At 41.8% G+C, this 27,816-nt stretch overlaps 1 protein-coding gene across 1 annotated transcript in view; it reads right to left on the bottom strand.

Moving 5' to 3' along the window:
• The window catches only part of lpar1 (lysophosphatidic acid receptor 1), a 36,275-nt gene extending 33,465 nt beyond the window's left edge, over positions 1–2,810 (bottom strand). The window contains exon 1 of the mRNA XM_076758968.1: positions 2,379–2,810. The gene's annotated coding sequence lies outside the window, so the exon portion shown is untranslated. The remainder of the gene's footprint in view (positions 1–2,378) is intronic.
• Positions 2,811–27,816: the final 25,006 nt, after the last annotated feature.

The following is a 27,816-nucleotide window of genomic DNA, read 5'->3' as shown; positions in this document are numbered from 1 at the left end:
TGGAAGAAACGAAAACAGGCCCTACATCGAAATAACTAAAATGACTGTTCAAAGTTCCCACATTTCAACAGAAAAAAGTCAACAAATGTGACTCATTGGGAAACATTATTTTGAGAAGCTTGAAAGCCACTGACCTAATCTACCTCCAGAAGTGTAAATGCTTCTCACACTCCACTATAGCATCAAAGCCCCCCTGAGGTTTGCGGCAGTGGGTGGTAGGTAAACAGTCTTCTTGCTATCCCCTCTGAATACACAAATACACTCACAGACATACACATACCATTTGAGCCCCAATTCAGGATTAATTAGGTAACATCAAAAGGACAGCATGTAGGGAGCGCGTGGCTTTTTTCTTATAGCAGACCTTTAAAATCAACTACAGGAAAAGATGAACGAGTCACTTTGTTCTGTTATCACGGATCTTGGGTGCTTGTTGAAATGTAGGCGAAAAGGCGATGTGAAGATGGTCATCCAGCCAGTTGTTTTTTAAGATGATAATGTGTCTTAAAGGACCACTGTGTGGGATTTAGCGGCATCTAGTGGCAAGGTTGCAGATAGCAACCGACTGAATATTTTCCCCTCCCTTTCCAAGCATGTAGAAGAACCTATGTTGACTTCAATGTAAAAATGTGGAAGGCCCCCTTAAGAACCAGTGTTTGGTTTGTCCATTCTGAGCTAATGTAGAACTTTTATTTTAATGCTACATCTAAGTGCTCGGTCAATTATTATCTCTCATAAGTACAAAAAGAGATTTTGGTCTGAGGGCTGTGGATGAAGGAAACTAAAGGGGACATTACAATTAGGACATTTTCAACAGATATTTCTGGACTGACGATGGCACGAGGGGGAAAGGTCACCAAAAGCATTCAAATTCAGGCTGTGAAAGTGAAAAATACACAGCAAATTTCATCACCATCAGGCCATTAGTTTCAGTGTCAAGTAAAAATTTTGACCTGGCCTGCTCCACAGGAAATGTTAAGAGTCTCCAGAGAGTTCAGAAAATGTGCTCTGGGGACACAAATACCAAAGTTTTACAGCTGCCTTATTGAGATAATCTGCTTTCAGCCAGTGTTGAACAGCTTCATTGACCCTCATTTGCTAGACAAAAAAAAAAAAGTGCCTGACATCTTTGACGTCTTCTGTAAGAGTCACTGTGCACCACACAGTCAGCAGAGCTCATGTGGCCCGTCAATTCCCTCCTTTAACACACAACTAATTCTCAGAGCTTCAGTTTCATATACACTATAAACTTTGCAGCTATGTGTATGGTTATGGCTAAACTTCCCTGATTAATCTCTTCATTTGCATTTTTCAGGTGAATGAAAAATCATCGCTATTTGCATGAACCTCAACTAGATGCAGGAGTGCTAATCGATGTTCAGTGGTGAAATACTATCACCACTTTTGCCTTTTTTACTGTCCAACTATGGAGACACAACAACTGATTTCTTTACATTTCTGTCACAGTGAAACTAAGCCACCACCCAGGCACTCTGCTCACACCTGAGTTACTTATCTCCATCCAAGTGACATTTGTTAACACTGTCATCTTGAATTTCTGATCAGGTCTTAGCAGAAATACCTGGCAAAATCATCAGTTTAGCCAGTGTCACATCTTTAACAGAGTTCAGCCAGAAGTCCAGATAGCTGATGAAATTGTTGCTGTGTTTCAAGGCCTGAGTCCAGGGCGCAGCATGGAGTGTTGACTCCTGCCGGTAGTAGACGGCATCAAGGCGCATAGTTTGGGAAGATGCCAACACAAGAAATGTCTGAGGACTATCAATAAACCTGGTTATCATGCAAGTGCTGACACTGTCAACCCGTGTCTTCTGGATGACAGCTGGATTATGGAAAACTTAAGGGGGTTACATTTGGGAGAGACAGGAAGAGGTTCAATGAAGGGACCTAAAAGTAAATTCCAAACACACTCTGACTGAGGATCAGCGTGGAAAATCAACACAGATGTCAAGCTTTTACTCCCAGACCCAACGCCCGCTTGTTTTCTTTCCCGCTTACTCCCCTCCACAATTATTGTTCCAGTCCCAGTTCCTGATAAAGAACCCAACTCTGGCGCAACAAGTCCTTCATTCCAGCCGCGTCCCTCGTCCTCACCCCCTGCAGGCGCACAGCCGAGCGTCTCCTATCGAAATAACGGTGCGCACAGCGGATCCAGGCATCTGCTAATGCCATCAAAGCCTTTATCTGAACCGGACGCTTTCTAGCCACGTCTACGTGGCAGGTATACTTTGATTATGTAAAGATGCCCACATCGTGCATGCATAAGAAGACGCGCTTATGTAAGCAACAACGAAAAAAAATCTTTAATTTCTATTTACAAGGATTCATCCAAGAAGCAGGATTAGAAATGAAATACTTACAGTGTCTTCCTTTCCAGTGAGAGCAGTAGGTAGGTAGTTTAGCTTAGTCCCTGACTGGCTCCTGGATGCCCAACTCAAGTTTGATTCGGGAAGCCTGAAATTCCTCCAAGACAACTCCTAGAGACTCTGTCTGCGCAACTCTGGTGTCAAAGTCGCAGCGGTGTAATGCAAGACTCCAAATCCAATATACAGCCAGGTAACCCTTTCATTTTATGTCCGTGCAAAAAAGCAATAACTCCTCTGATTTCTCCCCCTTATCACCGTGTCCCTGTTTCTGAAGTTGTTTTATTTCTGTTTTGTTTCCCAGATGAAGTCGCCTTGATGCTCTCTGCTGCGTCTCCGTGCCTCTCTGCGCTGGCGCGACGGCTCCGCCAAGTTCTCTCTCTCTCTCTCTCTCTCTCTCTCTCTCTCTCTCTCTCTCACTGACCGACTGCCACACACACTCTGCAGGAGAGGACCTTTGTCTGCGCATGACGTCACACACACACACTCACACACACACACACACACACACACACACACACACAGGCGGGAGACTAACGCTGCAAAGAAGGGCCAATTTGAATAAAGCGTGGCATTGTTGCTTGTAGAAACTTTTTTTTTCTTCAAAAGGTGTTACAGCTTTTCACTGCAAATCGATAAAACAGATGATTTTTCTTGAGTAAACTGCATCATCTTGACTTTTTAAATCTGAAGACAGGTGAAACTTGATCCGTAACAAGTGCATTTAATTCAGCCAGTTGGCATTTTCCCACTTTCCTTTGGAAAATATATTTTCTAATGTAAATGTTCTGCTACCAAAGCCATTTCTTGTAGCGTTCGCAGTTGAGAGTGTTCTTTTTTTCCTCAGAGCCTAATTGGAAACACATTTTTTTGTCTCAGTAACTTGTTAAGAGAGAGACAGGAAGGGAGAGAGGGGTGGAGTGAAGTAAAGAGAAAAAGAGAGCGTGAGACTGACACTCGGGGAATCAAGGACATATTGTATTCCTTACCAATTAACCTTCCACAGAATATAGGCTGTTGGAAATATTTCCTCCTGTCTGCCGGTGCCGGTGTCCAAGTGAAGTTCAAACCTTCTGCTGTGACCGTCTCAGCTTATGAGAAAGTATTTGGTGGGGACAGTTATGTCTGCCAACGTTACACCATCTGTGAACACTTAGTGAGGTGTTTGCAGTAAACCAACCACCGCGGCTGTGGAATGAAATGAAGTGTTAAAGCCACGATGCGTTTAACAATATAGCGTTGCTCATTTGTCTCATTAAGTGGAATATGTTGTTTGCATTGAGTGTAATTTAGAACCAAGCAAGGCGCAGCAATGTTGCTTTCACATCCTCAAGGTACAATCCATTATTTTGAGGTAAAAAAAACTACAAACATTCACTCAATTCCAGCTTCTACACAAAACAAGACATTTGATGATGTCACCTTGGACTTCTTTTCTGTCTTCTGAGAGGCATATTTTTCTAATATTTTACAGACCAAATGATAAAATGATAATGACATTCCTGATTCCCTGAAGTCATGTCTCTGGCCGTCCTCATAGTCGTACAAACTAAATGACAAAACAGGCCATTTCAATCAGGATATGTGATAATTAGTCTTATCAGAAAGTCCTTGGTGCTTAGACTCTACACGTTGATTTGTAATGGAGGGGCACTGTCCCAAGATAAATCCCCCCTGAAGCCCAGACTCTGGTGGTGGCGGAGGCTGATGATTCTGCTGAGACTGATAAAGTGATGAAGCAGAAGAATATGCGAAGACTGGTGGTGATGGGGAGGTGGAGGGGTGTGCATGAACAAACTATGGCGGAGAGAGAGAGAATCATATGAGAACAGCAGATATCTCAACTGGCAGCCCAGACAATGACAGCAAAGGGACAATGTGTAAGATATGGCCTTCTGTCAAAGGTTGCTCCAAACAAAATAGGGGGCAGCTGCTCACCGGAGTCACCACTAAGTGCCGCTCATTATACTCTTTAGTCTACTCTTTGGGGGTGGTGGTGTTTACACCTTAGACAACAGGACTGACCACAGCCTCAGAGACAGAAGGAGGCCAGTTTGACGACAGGGAAAATGGCGCTGATGTGATTTACAGTGACTCAGACCAGGACTCCGACTCAAAGACACGGCGGGTTGGGGATAGGAGAGCCTTAAAGCAGGAGAGGAGCAACAGGAAGGTCGGGCATGGAAAGCAGCGATTCATACATCTAATTCCGTGAATTCAAGGGTTTATTTCAGTCGAACTACAGCGGGTGATTGTTGTAACAGTGGAAAGACGAGACGGTTTGGTGAGTTTTATTTTGTTTCTGTCGAGTTTGGATGAAGTGTGTTTTACGATGAGGTAACTTGGCAAACAAGCTCATCTTCTGTGAAAGAGAGAAACTTGAGTTCAGCTGGCTTCTGGTTATATTTTTCTTTTTTTTTTTCTTTTTTTTTTAATATTTTCTGAGCATGCAAACATCTGTCTCTCACATGTCAAAGTCCCATGCACGTCCACTTCATTCTAATCCCTGAGAGTTTTTGTCATCTTTTCCTCAATGACAAGAGTCATAATTCACATGGCCCCTAGAGGTCTTTGACAGGTAAATGAGAACACAGGCTGCTTTAGGCATTTAAAAATGACCAGTGCCGCTGTCGTTCCTCTTAGGACAGTCTCAAAATGTGGACAGAGTGGCCGACATACTTGAGGATGGTAAAGGAATGAGTGGAACCACACAGAACCCAGCAATGGGGAAATCTGTTTGCCTTGAGTGTTTGGTCAAAATATTTGCCTGACCGCTACGCTACATTTGTGCTCTTGTTGTGATAGAAGCTCCTCTATTTCACATGAGCCTAACAGACCAAATTTAAACCGTGGTGTCCCACAATGGAAAGCAAACATCTACCAGTCAGCCAAAGGAGAATCCCACCTACTGTACAAGAGGGGGACTCACGTTGGCTGCAGGCAGATGTAAGCTTGTTTGCTTGTACGTGCTGTTTTTATGTGACGACCGTAAACCGTTTCCTACTTTGAAGGTGGACTTGCTGTTTGTTCTGCAACTACTGTACAACCAAAGCATAATTTAAAGCAAGATGAAACAAATTTTAAGGCACAGCAACCATCTCAAAAGTTATTGTATCACCTTTACAGGAGGTGGGACACAGAGACTTAAATTCAACATATTTGTCACTGTCAGACTCATTTCTAGTTGATCGTGAGAAGGGAAAATGCTACTGATGTCAAAATAGAAGAAAAATAGGTGCCTGCCAATTGGTGAGCGTTAACAGAAGCCTTGTTCTAGTTGGCAATGAGATTTAGCTTTTATGTCTTGTCACCTTGCCCATGAAAATATCTGCATGCAGGAAGAAACACTCGGAAGGATGTAAGCAAGGTCCTTGCATGTGGTTCCCGTCACTATTTTGGCATGGATGAGGTTTGGACCGGACTCTGAGAAGTTTCTCCTATGACTGGCTTAGGGTGGGTCAAATAGTGTAGTACACATGCTTTTTATTCCCAGTCTTCACCTGAATCACGTTCTTCCGAATCTTCTTCTTCTGAATCATCTCTTTAATCTTCTTTGTCAGGCTTCCACGCTCTTTTGTTCCGTTCCTCCTGGCAGGTGAAAACACACACTGTTTGAATGACTCTAATTCAGTGCTTCACGTTTCATGAGTCTCAAATCAATGCTCAGAGAATGTTACATTCATGATTGTTTACCATGACACCCAACTAGTGCTGGCCAGCTCTGAATGACCAACACTGTTACAGTAAGCACCGTGCAGCCTGAACACACTGTGTCTTTTCTTCTTGATCATATTACCTCAATAAGAAAATGTATTTACTTAAACACATGTATCATAGTCAGCAGGTAGTTCAGTAAGCACCATCCACAAGAGTCGTTTTGGATGTGTCACACCCACATGCTGGTGCAGCACCTGGTAGCATTTACTGATGTGTTTGTCGTAAACCAAGCGACATAATTGTAGGAATGGAAGAGCAGAGATTACAAAACTGTCTCATATACTTACTCCTTGCGAGCATTCCATGTTATCAGCTCGATCATTCTTTCATGCCACAGTGTCATGGCTCATATACTTATTGCTGAGATTTGTTTTCAACGAAATACCTCACAACCTGTTGAGTTTGATATATTCACGTCTCATCCATCCTCAGAGAATGAATGGTATTAACTTTGTTGATCCTTTGACTTTTTGCCCAGCACCATCATCAGGTCAAAACTATCAGTACTCAGTTTTTGCATTCCCACCAGCCTTTAAAAGGACTGTACTGTAGCCACGTCCTGCTCCCTGTGACTGGATAAAGGGGACTTGACACTCACATGAACTGTACTACTGATCAACACCAGCTCTACCTCCTAATACAAATCAATTTTAGATTTTTAAGCATTCGGAGGCAGGTAAGAATTATCTTTACAATCACCACGTCAGCGGTTAGAAAGAATTTGACATTCCAGGCAGAAAGAAGGAGTTAAGGGGTTTGGACAGAGGACAGCAGAGGGGAGAGGAGAGGGAATCACATGGAGGAGGAGAGTTAAATTTCAGTAGTGCAGCCAGGGAGTGAAAGACAGCAAGAGGTTAGGTAGGGTGAAATAGAGGAAATGGAAGAAAAAAGAAGGTGGGGGTCTGGGGGGGGGGCTACATAAACAGCCCAGGGGCAGGGAGATGAATTACATCACAAAGTAAACAAAAGTAATAGGTAGGAGCGTGAAAAGAGGTGATTATGAGCTACCATTGATTTAGACACTGTAAGCTTGGATACTGAACGCCACCAAATGAGAATAAGTGAGAATAGTAGAGTAATGAAACACTCTTTCAAAGAAAGTGGCAGACAGAGAATAAATGCCAGTAAAGCATAACATAGCGCCCCTGTAACCATCTCTAATGCAGTGACAGTCTGTGAGGTCATGGACAATTTCAAAAGAAAGTTTAATGAGCAGTGCACAGGTGTAGCAGTGCTCTATTGTTATCCGTTATTTATGTATTGAGCAACAAATTGATCATTTCCTGTCCACAGGAAGGGACGTTTGCCCCTTCAGTAATGAATAATGTACATCAAAAATCCATAAATATGTAAATTAAACAAATTCCCCTTTGCCAAATGTTGCAAACTACTTCCACTTCCTCTTTTCTCTCCCCTCTCTTTTATTTAGCTCCTCTGGATCATAGATGTTATTGTCACAATCGCTATGTGACACTCTAAATAACACAGAGCAGATGCACACGATGACAGTCAGACTGACTGTGCAACAGTGTGTAAGTGTGTGTGTGTGTGTGTGTGTGTGTGTGTGTGTGTTCCGGTCAGCATCACTCTCTGTCTCTCATCTGGCTCTGATATTATCAGAGCAGTAAAGAGTTATAAGATGGAGATGACAGATTAGCCATGGTGACTGCCTTTGTCTCAGGTGGTGATGCATGGTAATGGCTTCTCTCTGCTGCTGGCTGTTATCAGTGATGAAGTGTTTCTCTTTGGAATGGACTCCGGTAGAGTGGTTTACAGCCTCCAGAAGAAATACTGGGTCTTAAACTACGCAGTGTTTTCGTCACGGCCAGGCTGTCATTATGAAAGGAATAAAGCAAAACAAGGTTAACAGCAATGCACAGTTAAGTTTCATGAAATTGAGGATAGCCGATTACCTTAGTTTGGCATAAAGCCTGGAAACATGGAGAAAGGCTAGCCTGCACTGTCACAAAATCTGGCAGCACCTCTGAAGTTCACTAATTAATACTTTATATCATAATTTGTTTGATCCATACAAAAATCCAGGAGTAAAAACAACAACTCATCATTTAAGGGGGTTATATGCGACACACACGCGCACACACTCACATATACAGTATCCACAAGTCTGTTTGTGTCACTGCAGCATGATCATAATGGCCCTAATGAATTTTTTATCAGCAGAAAAGACAACATGACCAGATGTACACATCTCTATCTCTCCCACCGGTGGACCACAACTTCAACTCTCATCCATCATGCACGCACACACACTTTGCAACCAGGTAAGCAAACACAGGGCCGCACGGACACACAGAAAGAAAGAGGCAATCAGGCAAGTAAGCATGCATAAATGCACACACACATGCACACACACATGCACACACACACACACACACACACACACACACACACACACACACAGAGCTGTTATGTGACAGCTGTTTGTTATTGAGTCTGGGAGGTCAGTGAGGTCTGGTGTTTGTAGTGGCTCAGACTCTCACTGTGGCATCAGGGTCAGTTCGCTGGTGTGTGTGTGTGTGTGTGTGTGTGTGTGTGTGTGTGTGTGTGTGTTTGAGTAAGAACGTCCCTTGTAATGTAGATGAATTTGAAACTGTATCTGCTTTTTTTGTTCTTAAGGAATAGAGCCAACATTTTGGGAAAACATACTTATTAACTGTCTTGCCGACATGTTGATGAGAAGTTCAATGCCATTTTCATATCTGTCCATTAACAATGAAACTACAACCAGGACATATTAGCTTAAACTGTAGCATAAAGACTGGAAACAGGGTGAAACAGCGAGCTGGGCTCCATCCAGAGGTTAAAAAAAAAAAAGAAAAAAGAAAAAAGTCCATCTGCCTCCAAAGTTAGGTCTATTTCTTAGCTTGGAGCAGTGGCTTCCTGGAGTCTCTCCTGGTTGTCTGCCAACTTCTGTTATGCTAAGATAAACTGATCATCTCCTGGGTGTAGCTTCATATTTCACAGACGTATGAGAATGTGGTGTCAATCTTTTCAGCCACTCTCAACAAGAAAGTAAAATATCAAGCTATTCATTCAAATGCCCTCCCAATTGTTATTATTATTATTATTTTTAAACGTAATGTAATAAATGGCCATTGGTTATCTCTTAGTTATTGATGCTACTGTAATTCCAAACAGGACAATTGCCACACTGTACTGTGTGTTGTTGCACAGCTTTCTGCCAGCATTCTCCTCTGGTCTCCAACAGATAAGATTGTATTGACCTATGATGCCAATCAGGCTATCGCAGCTGGTAGGTTTGTGTTATTGTGGACCTCCTAATTCAAAGCAGGTCATGCGCTATGCTAGGATGCTAATGTAGCCCCCACCGGAGCAGTGTAGCATGGAAAAGCCATTACAGCTGACAGAAAGGCCTTTTATTTGGAGAACTAAGCTCAGGTTCACATCAGGAACCAATTATCTTCAACTGCCTTCCTCAGAAAGCAGCTGAGGAACCCCCCCACCTCTACCTTCTTCTGTGTCCACCCCCCACTTCTCTCCTCCTTTCTCCCTCCATCCCCTCCCCAGCCAGTAACCACCTCTCTCTATGGCTCTATCCCTCCCTTTCCTTCCTTTATTCTTCCCTCTCTCTTTCTCCTTCTCCCTTGCTGGCACCTCACTCTTTTAGCTAACCCACCTTTTCCTTCCTGTCTCTCTCTCTATCTGCTTTCACTCTTCTCTCCTCCACCCTTTCCTGCCAACTACAGCTTACTTTTATATTTTTCCCCAACTTTTCCCACTTTTTCCACAGTTCTCATTCCTCTCATAACCTTTCCTTGCCCCCACACCCGGCTCTTTCTGCACCCCACCAATGGTTCTTGCTCTAATCCCTCCCCTTGTTATCGTCCCTTCATTCCCTGCAACTCTTGCTCCATCTGGCTCTCACCAAGTTCCTCCTGTCTCCTTCACCTTTCCCTATTTGAATATGGTTATAATGCGGTAATGTGAATGCATTTGAATTTCAATCAATCTTTGCTGCCAACTGGGAGCACTCGTTCAAGCAAACCTCATGTATGACACCCACTGTGGCATGCAACTAACCTGCAAGAACACCACGATCTCACAGCGTCCAGGATTTCATGTAGAAACAGGTGAATAATCACAGATACAAGTGATCTGTTCTTCATTGCTAAAGATTATTCTGACATATACAGTGATGAAACATAGTCACACCAATCCTACTGTGTGGAGAATATCAGTCAGCGTAGTGTTTGCTGGGGTCGTGGAAATTACAGCCTATATTTAAAGACTGTAAAAACAGAATTCCACCTGCAACAGTAAGGGAGTTCATCATTGTGTAATCCAGTGGGTATTGACAGAGGCACACAAGCACAGGCACAACAATTTTGGCTCAGACTTCACCTGTCTGCGAAACTAAACTGGTCGACGCTTTCATTTAAACTAAGTTTGCATCTTAAAATCACAGGTTTCATACTGAAACACATCGAATCTCTTCCCACAGGCATGCATGCGGCCAGTGTGTCTGTAACTGAGAATACACTTGCACACAGCTGCACGCACACACACTGAGCAGTGCCATGTCTGCGGTTAAAAGTCTCGTGGTGTGGTACCATGTAAACACACCACTCTGTGGCATGGTTGTGGTAACCCTCACACACTGTGCACTCTCTCCCCGTGTCTCTTTCTCTCGTCTCTCCGTCTTTCCGTTTTGTTATTCTTCCACTTTCTTTTTCCTCCTTTATCCCTCTCTGTCTCACGCTGTCATCTTCGTTTTTCTGTACTTCTCTGTTCAGTTCTCGCTTACAACTGATTTTATTGGCACATAATCTGGCTTTGCAGATGTCAGTCAACATTCTAGACAGCACTGTATTCATTTAGTTGTCTAGACCGTCTTCATCATCTGCGATGTATTAATTTATTTGGTAGGCACCTGCATCTGTATGAACATTTGATACATCACAAACAGCTTTACAAACATTTAAAAATGAGAAATGAGATTGCAGCTTATCTCTCTGTGAAACATTAGTGTGGCTCTTTTTATTTTCTTTCCACGTTACATATTGTTACTTTGTCAGCATTGTGTTTTAAATTGGAGAACACTGTTACAGTGATCGTTCTTTAGAACCCTCAATGATAATGAAGCATTACATCTTTCTAGAATTTTTGGTCCAAGTCATTAAGATTGATCTCAGGGTGCCTTGAATGTCTGCACAAAATTTTATAGTACACCATCCTTGTTGAGAAGTTTCAGCCGGGACCAACCTGGTGGACCGACCATCATTTCCATCCCTTTTTGAGTGATCTTTTTATCATTTTAAGTATGTTTCAGTAATGTTTAAACCTGAATTATCAGATTTTTGCCTAGTTGAGGGCAGCAGAACCAAGTTGTAAAAACAACCATGTTGAATTTGTTAGCAAGCTGTTGCGTATGCACACGTCCAGCAGACAGAGGAGTAGTGGTATTCTTTTTAAGAACCGAAGTGCACCTTTGATGTGCGTGCATGTGCAGGTGGTTTGTTTCAGAGGTTGTGTAGCAGCTGGTCTTACAGTGGCAAGTTTACAACTGTAACTGAGCACATGATCAAATGTTAAACTGACTGTATGAATCATTTCCTGATGGTAAATGGGATGCATTTATACAGCGCTTTTCTAGTCTGATGACCACTCAAAGTGCTTTTTACAACACTACTCTGCATTCATCCTTTCACAAACACATGACGGCTAGGCGACCATCTCATTTTAAGCTTTGAACCATTCGCACAAACACTCACGGCACATCAGGGGCAATTTGGGGTGTAGAATCTTGCCTTGTAGATTGCAGACCTTCTGATAAGTGGACGACCACTCTACCTTCTGAGCCACAGCCATCCCAAATGTAATGAAGGATGTAATGATGAATGTAAGTCCAGTGTTCATTCTCCCTCTAGCTCTGCTTTGTTCTCCACCAACCCCTGAGACAAATATTCCATCACGTTCACCAGCTAGTCACTATCTTTGTCTGTCTGCTGTTTAGAGCTACAGTCAGTTTTTAAAGCTCTTTCACTGAAAACAGCTGGCTGTTGCTATAAATTACATTGATGAGAGGTGAGAGTGAACAAAACAGTCAAGTTATGGACCTTAAAACACAACAATGAGCTAAAAGATGCTGAAAAACTCCATACCCAGTTAGCAAAATTTGGCTCCCAGAATCTTCTGGCAACTTAATTTTTTGGTGGTGGGAACATTTATTGAACATTCCTACATTCCTTAAAGTGTGTGGTCAGCAGAATTGCAGCAGCTTGTTTTTCATGGCAAGTTATTTCTGCCTTTGGCTAAACAACGGGAATAATAAAGGCTGGAACACTAGTCTGGAGCAAGAAGCACAAACAACCAGGCAAACAGGTGGTGGATAGCAAGGAGCTTAAGTACTGGGAGGACTGATTGGATAATCGAGAACAGGTGATGAGTAAAAGTGGCGGGAAACTGAACAATGACAGGAAGTAAAACTTACAGGAATGCATAAAGGAGAGTTACTACAAAATAAAACTGGAAATGCAATTAACTAGACTTAACTTGGCTAAGCTAACTGGCTGCTGGCGGTAGCGTCTTATTTACTCTACAGACATGAGAGTAGTATTGATCGTCTTAGCTAACTCTTGGCAAGAAAGTGTGCTTTCCAAAGTGTCAAACTTTTTCTTTTAAACATAAGAATCTCAACTGACAAAGTTAAGCCAGCCATACTGTTTAGCTCCCATCTCCCAGCTCACACTGTTTCTTCATCCACCCCATTGGTATTCTTTTCAAGTCCTTTCTGCTCATTTATACCTGAAGCCAGAAACTTCACTTAAACCTTAAAATATCCCACATCTTTCATACATTATTAGTACTACTGAACTTTTACAGCCAGCTGTGCGGTATAGTGTCAGCTTTTCAACATCCAGCATTCACACCACAATTTCTCCCGAAATGGCCTTCTCTGGTTATGATTGATGTTGAATTAACACGGTACTTTTAGAATGTTTTAAGACTGTTACATTGACCAAAAACATTTGCACATAATTCTTAGAGCAATGTGGGAATGCTACCAAATAGAAGCCTGTAAAGAACTTTCAGGGAATGTTATGAGAACATTTTGTGTTACCTGGGTAGAGCTCGGATGAATGAAAAGATGAGGGGACCAAATTATCTGTGAGGTCAACACTACAAACAAACCCTTTCAAAAACTGATCAACTGTCAATATAAATACATTGATTAAAGCTGCTTTAATGACACACACAGTCTCCTCCATCGACTCTCTCTCTCTCTCTCTCTCTCTCTCACACACACACACACACACACATACGCGGGCATTCTTGGATAAAGAGCTATTTATTTTAATGGATGAAGGGAGGATGCAGATCTACCACCCATTGTGATCCTGTGCTGACTGCAGCAGTTTTCAGGCATTGTGTGAAAAAAAAAAAAAAAAAAGAGCCCTTAAACCCCCACTTTTGAGACAACCAGCTCTAAAAACTCTATGTGTGAGCCACAGCAAGAGCTGTGAGATCTGTCAGTCTGCACAAGTCCAAGTAACGTTTGATCCCAGGACTGGACTTTCATAGCAATTTTACAGGCAGAATATTGAGCCAAAGCGGCAATGTGGGCTTTCTTGATGGTAGAGATAAAATAGGAAATGCACACTCACATCTATTATTCAAAATGCACTAAATGCTAGTCCACTTCACACAGCTGAAGTTTATCAAACTCACAGTTCAGAAATGTTTTGAAATTTATTTGAGCATTTACCCATTTTTCTGACAAATTCTTTTGGTGGTTATTGGACAAGTTGATATAATTTATATGAGCAAACCTTAATGCTAAAACATGTGACAGGCCACGTTTCTCACAACACTGGATCTTCTTCTCTCAAGATCTGGTCACCAATTACACAAATCTTTAAAATGTCCTTTTCCATATACTGTATATACCTTACAAATAAACAAACCTGTCTTTTGCATCCATGAAATAATTGGCCGTGATCTTTTAGCTTAATCAATCAAAAATAGTTTTTAATTTTGATGATACTTGTAATCCTGTATGCATAAAGTGTATTCTCAGCCCCAAATCCTACATAAAATATAGCCACAAGTGGACCTTTGGAGTTTATGGCCTTTTTTTGTACAGCAGAAGGAAGCAGCTCAAGTGCAGGATGTCTCCAGTGATTTTAATCAGGATTACTCAAAGACATCTTGAGGCTCAAGATTCTATTTCTAATCATGGCCTGCAGATACATTATGTACCCAGATTTATGATGATTGGATAGATTGTTCTTGAGATATGGGCACTTTGTTGCTAAGCCTCACCCCTTGCTATTTATTTATTTTTAGTTTTTTGGTTAACAGCAGCCAATTGTTAGTCCCACAGTGGTGTTTACCCAATTTAGTGTTCATATACAACAAGTTCTATTCATATTACTGTTTTTCTAAGAAATCTAAATGGTGGAAAGTCCTTTAATGGTCCAAGAGGCTCTTCTGTAGAGCACACTGAGCTGGACGTGTGTGTGTGTGTTCCAAAATTGCATTTTTGGGCCTTAATCGGAGTGCCACCATCTAGCCAATTGGCCTCATATTTGTTGGGAAGCATTAGCACATCATTTCAGTTCATGTTTTTAGCTCACTCCAGCTCATGGCGATTTCAGCCACGGCATTAGTCAACAAATGATAATAATAATAAAGTGGCACAAACACCAAAGGGTTTTGCCACTTTGAATCCAGCTTGAACCCCTTTAAAGTATGATCTACACCGTCACTGTGTGCTCTCAGGCAGGACAGAATGACTACTTTAATGGCCCAAATGTTATTTGAAAAACTTATTAAATGGTTGCTAGTGACAGGCAAAACTAATTCAGCTCGACAACTAAATTTTACTTCAACAATTTGTGTTCCATTTCCACAAGACAGGCCTATTACATGTCAGTTAAGTCTCTCAGGGCAAAGGTCACTGAGGTTATCTTGTAACTGTCAAAGGTTTTACAACTAGAGACATTTGACCTCCTGACAATTCAAGACCCACCAGTTTCTGGCAGGATTTGGTCCAACATGTTTGAGTTTTGACAGGTTGAAGGGCAAAAGCCAATTAAAGATGAGATACAAGCAGAAGAAAGAATATGATCCCAAAGCTAAATAAGCTTCAATATGAATACTATGGGCAGAGATTCCTGGTGGCACACATCTGTTTAGGATAAGCAGAACAAAGTGCAAAAATGCAGTTTTGGTGGGGTAATCTTTTTCTAGTTGGCGGTTGCGGGTTTGCTAAAATTTACAGTTTTCATGCTTGTTGTTTTAATGAGCATCATGAAATGTACACAGACAGCACATGACGGGAGCTCTAAGTCTTATGGCCATACATGGAGTACGAACCGAAGCATGAAGCAGGGCGTTGCTGAAGAAGAATCATCTGTCAAAAAAGAAATAGAGAAACAAAACAAAACAAGCAAAATAAAACAGAACCCCATGCTCTGTTTTCTGTTTCTCCCACTGCAGACACAGTGATTCAGTATTTGGTTACAGCACACGAGGGACATAAATTTATTCAACTGCATAGTTGCATATATAAGAGGAGAAAGACTCTAGTTACAAAAATAAATCCACTTAGGGCTTGGCTGGCAACACCCTGTTTATTCTATGGCAAATTCAATGAAAGACTGGCCCATTTCTGCTGTTTCTCAACTCTTTCAAACCCATCTCTGCCAAATTCTCTTCTTTGTATCATTCCACTCCACTTTGACCCTCTCTTCTTATTGTCTCATTCAGTTTGTCTCCCTTTCTTTCCATATCTTCCCTCTGTACCTGTCAACATTAGTTTTTTTTCTTTATAGCCATTTCATTAAGCTTTCACTCTAACTTTCATCTCTCTCTGTTGTGGCTGTGTACATGTATGTGTGTTTCCCTTGCAGTATGGTTAGTGTGATTTATAGGGAAGCTACAGACTGTGGAGACACTGGTTTCAGCTTTGAAGTCACAGCGACCACAGGACCTCTGGCTAACACACACATGCAGAGAGAGAGAGAGAGAGAGGACCTGTGGATTAAACACACACTGTCAGTTCCTTTGCCAGAATCCTAAAAGAGGGAGTCAGCAAGGGAGAGATTTAACAGAGAGAGAGAGAGAGAGAGAGAGAGAGAGAGAGAGAGAGAGAGAGAGAGAGAGAGAAGGATGGCACAGAGAAGTAAGGGAGGAGAGAAAAGATATAAAGACCCTAAAAAAGAGAAAAAAGAGAAATGGAAGGAGCAAGGGAGGAAGGGAAAGAGGGGGGAGAGGAAATGGTCCCTGCCCATAGAGGTAAAAGAACCCCTTGTCTGTTTCAACAAAGTCACAGTTCAGCTCTCTTTAGTTCAGTCCAGCTTGTCACTTATTCCAGATTCCCAGACATTCCATATCTTTAAAGCCTCCAGTGAGTCCAGTCCCTTGTATGCTCAGAGCTAACAGTTAGTTTTCCGTCATTATCTACAACCAATTATCCTTTGGAAGGTCGTGGGATGGGGGCGGTGGTGGGAGAGGGCTGGAGCCGATCCCGGCTTACACTGGACGAGAGGCGAGGTATACCATGGACAGGTCGCCAGTTCATCACAGGGGTGACATAGAGACAAACAACCATTCATACTCACACTCACACCTATGGGCAATTTAGAGTTGCCGTTTACAGAACCTGCATGTGTCTGGACTGTGGAAACCCACACAGAGAACATGCAGACTCCACACAGAAAGACCAAAGTCAGCGGGCAGAAACCTTCTTGCTGTCTTGTGAGAGTGCTAATCATCACATCACCAAGCAGCCCCCAGTTAATATTCCCTTAGATTAATTCAATATAATCTTTAAAATGTGAAAATTAGGATATTTGAAATTATATGAGAAATTAGATATGAAATTCTATACACAAAATATGAGTTTATTGAATGTTCTAAAATATCTTTTTTTTTTTTAATTGAAGGCATATGAAGTTACATTAGATGAGATGGTATAAAGAAATATGAGATTAAAAAAAATAAGACACATGAGATGACATAGACTAGATTAACTTGATTTAAAAGAAATGCAGGATAAAATATATGGTATGAGATAATGTGTTAGAACTAAGAGATGAGAAGGAGATTAGATCAGAGATCAGATGGTGTGTAAGAAATACGTGATTAAATGAAAGATGAGGTGATTTGGAAGAAATATGATATGAGACAAAATACATGAGATTATATCAAATGGGGATTGGATGAGAGATGAGTGAAATATGCCACATTATGTGAGATCAGATGATCTGTTACAAATACATCCCTGTCATCAAAATTCAGAAGGACTGAAACCTTTTTAATAATGATCAGTTCAAAACTGAAAACTGCTCATTATTAAGTACAACTCTTGAACTTTAAATGTGAGCAGACTTTTATTTAGAGTGCATAAATATGCTGCTTGGACCTTGAATCATCTCAAAACTGTTTATCTCCAGTGAGGAAGCACTGTATCACTTTTCTGTCAATATGGTGGTCACTTGAGTATAACAGGATATGACAAAGGAAAACAGAATATACATAAGAGTACAGTACGAGAGGGTTTCAACACTGCAATATGCTTCAGCGCCGAAAACGTCAAAGGCCAGTCTTGGAGTAAACATTTACGCTAACTGAAGACTCTGTTGACAAGGAATGTCATCATCAAAAAGCAGCCTGTTCAGTGGGATCATCTACAAGCATGAAGTGACGCAGAATACAGCGTTACAAGGGTCGAGCACCATAGCAGTAAGGGTTATATTGAATATCCAACTTATACAGATTGAAGTGTGTGTGCATGCGTCACAATATGGGGGCTCATCTTCCTTATGGGGATACAACACAAGTCCACATAATGTAAATCATTCAAATTTAAGGTGAAGATTTAGGTTAGGATTTGGGTAAGGTTAGGGTTAGTGTTGTAGTTAGTAGTGGTTTTGAGATGGAAACATAACTGTGTGCGTGTGTGCAGCCATGTATTCCTCACATTGTGGGGACATAATCAGTTGACACTGTCACACTGTGGGGACTCGCCTTCCTTGTGGGGACAAAACGCAAGTCCCCGCAAGAAGATCTGAGTTAAGGTTTGGGTAAGGTTAGGGTTAGGGTTGGCCAAGTAGTGGTTATCTTTATGTTTTGGGTATATGTAAGGATGGAGGCGGGGGTGGGAGGTGTTGTGGCAGAGGAGATTTGCAGGGTTACCTTATGCCTTAACATATGGTTGGCAAGGGAGGGGGCATGTATGTAACTCTGTGTGACATTCTTTGTGGCATCTTAAGAATGTGTGATAGCATGCGCACACACACACACACACACACACACACACACACACACACACACACACACACAGGAACTGTTGTGTTTTTACATCAAAGTGGTGACATTTAGCACCCGACTTCAATAGGAGGTCAACCACAGCCGATCACCCACCGTCAAAGCAGTGATGAGAATGTCACTCATTTGTGTGTGTGTGTGTGTGTGTGTGTGTGTGTGTGAGAGAGAGAGAGAGAGAGAGAGAGTGAGTGAGAGAGAGAAAGGGAGAGTTTGAGTGACAGAGAAAGAATGAAAGAGAAAGAGAGCATGTGTCTCAGTGTTTGTGTGTCACAAGGTCAAATGAGCCTGTTGGCTCTATCTGTCAGTGACTTCTCTGATGTTCTTTAAGGCAAGTCAACGACCTTACCTGCTGATGACCCCCATCCACACAGGCTTGCAGACTCAGGAGAAGCAAGTGTTACTGTTGTAGCCTTTTCAACAGTGCAGGCAGAATAAATATACTGCACATCAAGGAGCTGTCCCTGTCTCGAGAACTAGCTGGTTAGAGGACCCCTATGGAGAGCATTTCAGTGTGAACTCACTATCATTTCACATAGTAACTCATCTATTGACGAACTGACAGAGACCTGTCAGCCAATTAGACACCAGTATGTCAACATATTTAGCAATAAAGCCCATTTAAAAGCACCCAAACTTATTGTTAATGACACTGATGCCTGTTTCAAAGAAAGACATACACAAATGGATTCTCTAACATGATCTTTTTTGGGTCTTTGCTAAACATAGACTGACACGTCTATCTAACACACTGGGGTGACTTGTTGTAAATCTGAGAGAAAGCCACAGCTACACTATTTTAGTGTAAGAGCATCATAAAAGTCTACTATTTGTCTCTGAGCTACTCAGTCCTAACTTCCAAAAATGTTTGCAGAAGTGGAGTGTTTCGGGGTCAGCAAAGCTCAGTGTTTTTGGGAAGAGGCTTGGATGTCTGTTTCACCCAAACAATTCTTTGTGGCTACAGTCCTAGATTTATGCACCTCTAATGTCATTATCTACAGAGGAAATAACTGTTAAAGTATCCTATTTTAGTCTATGCTTGCGCCTTTGTTTGTTTGGATTGTGAATGTTTGTGTCTAGCTGCCTGTTGACGTGCATGTCTATATCACAGACCCATGGGTGAACTATTTAAACTGAAATTGGTGCACATAATGCAAGGAAACACTGGTAGTCACTACTGACATTGTGTGCATTACCACTGAAATGTGTTAAGAGTGTGTTTTGTATAGAGCTGATATGTGAATATACTGTGCATTGCATTATTAAAAGTCAATAACACTTGTGTCAAGTGCCGAAGACGGGCATCAAAAGGTTGCAGGGATTGTAAAAATGAAGACAAAATGAATAAAAAAGAAAGCAATGTGACAAACATTAACAGAGAGGAATGGGATAGAGACTGAAACATGCATGAGGAAAGCTGAGTCAGGCTAAGAGAGTCCAAAAAAGCGTGTATTTTAGCCAAGGTAAACAGAAGAGAGACTAAGATGTGGCGATTTTCCCTCTTTGAAAACATCAGCTCACGACAACCACACCATTGCACTGACAGTGATCAGATATATAGTGATGGATCAACCTGATTCCATTAGTTTATGAGTGAGCTAGCAGCACCAGCTAGCTATCAACACCCAGAATGATATTAAAGCCTGCAGACAACAAGACCACTAGCAGGAATGATAAAGACAGTGTTACGGTTCGTGTGACAAAAGCACGGCCAGGACCCAGGATGCAGAGACCGAGTAATGAAGTTTATTACCAAACTCAAAGTTCAAACAAAAGAGCAACGAAAATCTCCACAATGTGGGGAAAAAGACAAAGTTGGCTACAAAAAGACTTAACTGAAAATACAATACTGCAATAACTAATGAACTCAAGAGACACTGGAGCTGGAAGCGAGGAAGGAGGCAAGGCAGACAGCGTGGCAAGACACATGTGAGCAGACCAAGGAAAATCTTCTGGCACTGAGCAGGTGGAAGAGCTGGCTGAAGTAGCCAGCGGCTGATGAGCTGATGCCGCTCAGGTGTGTCTCCAAAGTGGCCAGGAGATCGACCCCGCCTCCTGCCACACTCCAGCGCTGCAGAGACGGAGAGCAAGAGGAGAAGGGAGAAAACAGAGGGAGGAGGACAAATACAGGCAGGGCAAGAGACAAAACAGTGCACAAAATCAAGACCACAACAGACAGATAGGAGCCACCACCAAGATAACAATTAGCTATGCATCGAACAATAATTTCCGCTGACTGCTTACAGCGACTGCAATAGCTGATTCTAGCACTAGATACCACAGCTAATATGCTTCATGAAAAGTAGATGCTCCTTATCTCAAAGAGGATACCAGTTATCTCAGAGTGCAGAATTAGCTATTAGTGTTTGCTTACATGATGCGGTCATAGTCATGGATTTTATTCTGTGCAAACAAATGTAAGGTTTCATTCATGCAGCTTTGCATAGAACCTGGTGATGAAAACACATCCATTTTAAGATAAGCCAGCTACAATTACTCTGTGTTTATGGCTATTAAACAAACTGCTTGAATGCTTGTCTATGACCAATGCTTTGTTGATCAATTTGACGTGCTCTCGGAGTTTCAGTTGGTGACAGCTCATCGGTGCAAACTGATGGCTTTGGATGGAAAATGCCTCATTATTTCGACAGTTGTTATGGCAGAAGTTTTACCAGTTCTCACTGCAGCCATCTACTGATGCACTGTGTTGTACTAATGGAACACATCTGGTATCAAGTGTCTGGTATAGTTTCAATATGGGATTTTCGTGCATGTTTCAGCATAGCATTGCTGCTGTAACATCTGAAAGGATGGTGTTTTGTGCTCTTGTGCAAATGCTAATGCTATATATCAGTGTTTGCAAAGGTTACTTTGTGTATTGGGGTCATCTGTGGTCTGTGTTCTGTTTGTTTCTTACTTCCTGCAGAGCTAATTTTGTATATAGTCTCAGCCAGCATTGTAATTGCTATTAGCTGGAGTTTCTCAATGACATTCCATATCTAATAATAGCTAGCCAGAGCTGACAGAAAACTGTGGTAAGCATGACCTTGACAGTTAGGTCAGATGGCTGTAATCACTTGATCTGGATCACAGTTTACAGTGAACAAAGTTTATTTAACTTATCGGGCTTTAAAGTTACCATTCCAGAGGAAGTTTCAAAGAATGGAAACTTGCAGAAAAAAAAAACATTTACTCGCTCTGTATCCATCTCACACTCTTCCCTCCACAATTTGGTTTGAATGGCGAGACAAAATGACAAGAAAAAAGTTGTCCATCATACCCTTAAGGTCATCAATTTGAGATAAAAACACTGTTTTTGGAGTTGCACCATAATCCCAAAAAACAAAAACAGTAGCTGTTTAATTTTTTCTAAATACTTTTATGGATATAGAAGTAAAGTCATAGTCATGTGCAATGTTAGGCCACTCAGGCCTTTATCACTTTGATCACTGGTTCAATCTGAGGTCAGGGGGAAAACACACTGTGTTCCCTTCTGTCAAAGTCATCTCTGACTGTTTTTCTCCCCCTGTCTCTAAGCCTCTCTCTCCCTCCATGTCTCACTACTATCTGTCAAAAGAACTCTGTCGTAAAAATGTTCCCAATCATTCTCCACAGATTATACGAGGTTGAAGGTTCTGCCTAATGGTTTCCATCCTGTGAAAACAATTCCTTGTTTTTATTCATCACTGTTTTCTATTTGTAGGCAAATAGCCCCAATCCCAACATTCACACTCATGGACATGGAGGCAGATTCCCGCTGAGTTCATGAGGGCTCAGGACGTCAGGTGCCTGAAGGCTCCCTCACAGACTTTTTGAGATCTTTATGCATGCTTCCTATAAGTCCACATTTCTTCAGCCTTTGCCTGGGAGAATAACACACAGGTCATATCACTGGCATAAAACACAGTGTAAAAACAAGTAAATTGATTATTTGACAATTGCCTCTCATACACTCTGTAAGGCAAGAGCCTGGAAGATATTCAGGAAGTCGCTCACTTAAGTGCCTTGGCAGCGAAGAAAGTAAAAAACATAAAATGAAAAGTCCCAAACCCACAATTCTATGTAACATGTTTTGGCATTGTTAAGGTAACGTAATATGTCGTTAAGTGCTGCCCCATTTCAATTTATCACCTTCCAAGCCCTTGCAACCTCGAGCACTGAAGCGCTTACCAAGTGACTTCAACTAAGTCCGTGATGGTCCAGGCCATTAGGCTGTGGAGGGGACATTGGGACTGGGCCATCACCTTGAGCCTTGCACCCTGGCAGTCTTTCGGCAGATGAAGAAATGGTAGACAAAGCTGTGTTTTTATAAGTTATTCATGACTTGAGGATTTGGGTTTTTCATATTTGTCAAATCTATAAAGCATGGCAACAATGTTAATGCTCCAGTTTCCATAGCAGCTTAGCAATTCCCTCCACTGTCCCATCAGATCAGCTGACCAGTCACTAAGTGCACTGGGGTGTTTCTGCATGGGATACACCTGTGGTTCCTCGCTCTGAAACCTCCATCAATCTCCATGTCAGGAGTTTGAGGACTGAAGAGCAGGGATGGGAGAAAGCATAAATAGATGAATGGAAAGCAGGCACTGTCCTCCTTCCCTCTCTTCTCTTTCATTTTCTGCTGCCACCTGCCTTCTCTCACTCATAGCCCTTCTATCGCAGCACAGCACAGTAACCAGATATTACCCAAGTACCGCTGTGATACGCTAACCACCCATTATGCCCCGCAGTGATTGCAGGCCTGGCTAAGCTCTGCTTTGATTTCACATATCAACTTTACACACATCACAGAGCTCTGGGATTTTTCATCTGCAAATGGCCGCACAGTGATTGCATGTCTGCTTGTGCCTGCAGTGTGTGCACGTGTGTCATGAAGTACTGTGGTAGACAGAGGTTTGTGTGTTTTCTTGTGCGTGTGTGTGTGTGTGTGCAAGTGTGCAATCAAGCAGCCTAGGAAAATGACCGAGTGTGTGCAGGTGTGTGATTTTGCGTGGGCAGATTTGTGTGCAGTATGTGTCCAAGGCTGCAATCTGTGTTTATCATTATCGTCATCATATCAGTTACCTTACTTTCCTCTATCTCTCTTCCCTCTCCGTCGCTCTCCTCCTCCACTTCCTCTGACTCCTCACCTTCCTCCCTTCATCGTATTCTCCTTGTTCTCTTTTCTCTGAACTAACAATGGATTCAAGTAGATATCATTAATGTGATCCTCGAGCTAGTTCTGTATCTTTTTAAATGATTTATTTATTTATTCTGAGATGAATATCAAGGGAAATTGCAGGTTTTTGTTTTTGGCCATCATTCCCATCAGTGATATCATCGTACTCACAGTTATACTCACCATTTCCTCATTTTTTTCCCAAATCTCAGTGTTTTCTTTGGTGAGTACAGTGTTACCGTAACCATATGTAATGGTGGCCAAAACAATGAAAATAAGATCCAGCTTGTAATGAACCACATTTTTCCTTTCAATCGTCAGCCATGCATGTAAAAAAGATATGACTTCACCCTTTCTGCTGGTGGGAACAGCAGCACTGGAGGACATAATTAAACTGATTTAGTTCACTGCTGCCACTCTGCAGTATCATGTGTGGGACAGAGAGACATCGAGAGAAGTGAGTTGTGTGTGAGGTAGGCTACAGAGTGGAAAACCAGGGTTTTGGAAACATGATTTCCTGTGGAAACAGTGATGTCATGACGGTCTGTCTTTCACAGTCTCATGTGCACGCTCACACACACACAGGCATTGTCTGTGTAAATCAAGTTTTCTCATGCACTCTGTTAATGTCATTAGTTGTCTGTGTCAACAGTGCTGCACACTGCATCATTTTATAATGTTTTTTTGGACTTTACTACAGCGGTTGTGGAACAAAGTTTGTTCGTACAAGTCATCTGAGACTGTTAAAGCAGTAGAAAAATCTCACTTTCATTTTATTAAGTAAACTAAAGAACATGTTCATTGTTCTTGTGACATAGTGTTGTGAGCTTCTGTGGTTGTCAAGCTAACATGCTAACTTGCTGTTAACATGCTAGTGCAAGCCAGCTACAGAAGCTTGCCAAGCTTGCTAAGCTAGCAAGTTGGAAAAACTAACAAAACTAACCTTTCAAACTTTTTTTGTTCAAGAAACAACTGAAGCCATGCATTGCATAATGCAACACAGCTTATATGATGGCTTAAATTTTATGTTATAAATATTAGTGACAGTGGACCCTCAGTCCGCTCTGTGATTGCATAGACCCTCAGTCCGCTTTGTGATTCAGTTTCATACAATATAAATACAAAAAGTCTGGAATGGTTTGGTATTAATGTGACATATGAAAGAATCAACATGTCAGACATGGTTAGTTAATTAAATATAACATCCACAGGCACCACATTTATTATTGCCAGACATGGTGACGCAGGCAAATACAAATTCATTATGGAACACGATGAAAAACATCAGGACAGCTTGCACAAACATGGCAGTGCAACATGGCGGACTCAGTGGAGGAGGACCCACTCCCACCGGTGCTTTAAGCAAACTCTCAATGCCAGTTCAGAGAGACACAATGTCGAGCGTTCCTTCTCATACTGACATTAGCAATTGAGACTTATGAACAATCACATGGCAGAATTAAAAAGAAATTGACCAGCACACTCACATTTCAACATTACAACACCTTTATGCCAACCAAACCAGTGTCAGTGCAGACAACGCAGTGCTAGATTGGGGGCTATAGAGGCCATAGAACCACAGACAGTGTCGGTGCAAAGTAATTTAATGCTATGAAAGGAGTAACTGAATTGGAGCGACAGTCCGGATGCTTTGTGCATGTTCTCAGCCAGGAAGGTAGTCTCACTCAATCAGGTATCCTGCCTCCTGGGAAGGGTTGGAGAGGCGGTGTCATTTTTCCATAAAAGCCTCACAGCTGCTCATTTACCAACTAGTGGAGAGATACACATCCACATGTTAGTCCATGGTGTCAGATCTGAATGGCTACTATAGATGTACATATTAAAGAGTTTACATATAATGCATTTGTTGGTGACTATTTTCAGCAGTGGAGTAATATACATTTGTTGCACGAGTGAGTATTTGCAGCAGGATGGTGCACATGGAATTGGCTCAAAATAAACCGTGTTCAGTAAAAGCACAGTGCTCCCCCAGTGCCCTTGTCAGAAAAGGTACTGAGAGAATGACGATACACTTAATATCACCTTTTCTCATACTAATTATCTGATTTGGTAATCCACTTTAATTATTTATTTGAAATCAGTTTGTTATCATCTTAGAGTTGCATATTAGCATACTTACATTTGCTGATTAGCACTTAGCCTCTGTGCTAACCCACTGTGCTGTGATTAAAGCTGAAGCTGATGGGAAAGTCATTAGTTTTTACGGGTATTTGTTAATAAACTTAAGTTCAAATTAAAGTTTTTATAATTCAGCGTCTGGACACAGCATCAGATTTTGATGGCAAATGCTTCAACAGTTGAGATATTTCAGTGCAGACCAAAGTAGCTGACTGACCGACTGACCGGCATTGCCATCCAAAGAGCGCTAGCGTGGCTCAGAACTTTTACTGCTCTCACTCTTGTGCATTTAGTTCTGCTGCCCAGTTCCTCTTTTCTTTCACTCCAAAGAAACCACAGTTGCTACTGCTGGAAGTGTTTTCACTTTCTTCGTGTGAAAAGATTTTTCTTGGAGAGACATTTGCTCGTGAGAACAGCTAATGTAAATCTTTTTATGACCTCGTTATTTCGGACACAAAGCTGCTCCCTCTGCTATAAGGTTAAAGAAAGCGATTGGCCCGAAATGGCCCCGGGGTAGCTGTTTGTGGCCGCAGTTTATTGATATCCTGTTTCAAGGCCCGATCTGATCGATTTCAAATTTAAACTGATTTATGGGTTTAAAAGTCACTTGAACTTCTGTGTCATAACTCCACATTTTATTGCTCGTGTTGTGTAGTTGTCCTTTGCTAACTCGCCAACCTTTTACCAGTGAAACCACATTGGATATGGCTGTTTCTTACTATTTTTAAATCCCTAGTCATTTATTTATGTCTGATCAGTAGTTATGCATGTCAAATTCTAAAAACAGATGGGTGAAAAAGGAGTAGTTTCATTTTGATGATAGTGTCCCTGTGTGTGTTGTTAATCTGCCCCTCCCCCTGTAGTACTGGCTCTAGTTTTCCATTCTGTCTTAACTGGCACAAATTCAGCTTACAGTCCATGACCTCTTCGTCTGTTTTTTTTTTTTTCTTCTGCTCCAGCTCACTGTTTTTGTCTATTTCTTTTCTCTTTCCTGAGTATTAGAGTCTCTGTGTTGTTTGTCCAATTCACTTATTCCCTTTGATCCAATTTGTCTTTCTTTATTTCAAATTCATTTGTCTCGCTTTGTCTCCTCAGTATATTTAATCTTAATTGAAGACACATATTTCTCTTCACACTCTCCTCCTCTGTTTTTCCATGCAGTTCTCATATTCCTGCTCTCCTGTTTTCATATTTTCTCTCTGGTCTGTCTCTCTCCTCACACTTTGACCTGAGTTATTCATCTCAGCTTTTATTTTCTTGACTTCTCACGTTCGTACAGAGAAAGTACTCAGCATCTCCCGCCTGAGAACTGGATCATATTGCCACATATCAGTTGATGTAACGCTCACAGAGACACAGCTTCAACCTTAACATACGCAAACTTGTGCTTAAGCATTTCAGTATGACACATTAGGCAACGCAGACGCTCTAAAAATCCAAGAACTGAAAGAAGTTGATTAAATGTGTGTGTACGCTGAGACACATCATGGGGGGGTGAATGTCCTGATATCGGTGAAACACTGGTTCACTCTCACTTTCACCTCATCTGACAACAACACACACTAACTGCTTTGTGAATGTGTGTGTGGGGGGGGTGTGTTGCATGTCTACAAAGTCCATTCCTCAAAGTATCCGTGAGCATGTGTTTTTATGTGTGTTTATGGCTTGCATGCTGACCCCTGTGTGTGTGCGCATGTGTTCAGAGGGTACAGACTACGATTGTTCTCTCTGGGTGTTAGCTTTCGGAGCAGGAAGTGCACGTTCAGGTCAGGGGGGGGGAATCTAGGCACGCTCAGTCTGCCCACATCTGTTCAAATACCAGAGACCCTCGAAGTCACACAGGAAATATGTGTTAGTATGTGCGTGTGTGTGTGTGTGCACGCGTGCTACAGAAGCCACTCTTTGTGAGCACAATTTAGAATAATATGTGACCTTTTCGCTGCATATATGAAGTTGTCACAATAGGTAACAGAGGAAATTTTGTCATGTACCTGCTGTAATGTTCCTCGAAAAGGGCACAGACTCAGAATAAACACATCAGCTATACAACTCCAACGTTGGTCTTTTCATGTCTGCAGAATGTTGCTACAGAGAGTCAACAATAATACA

This window comes from Chaetodon auriga, chromosome 19 (genome assembly GCF_051107435.1).
Source record: "Chaetodon auriga isolate fChaAug3 chromosome 19, fChaAug3.hap1, whole genome shotgun sequence".
In the NCBI taxonomy this organism is placed as follows: Eukaryota; Metazoa; Chordata; class Actinopteri; order Chaetodontiformes; family Chaetodontidae; genus Chaetodon; species Chaetodon auriga.
This window is presented reverse-complemented; position numbering and strand designations above follow the sequence as displayed.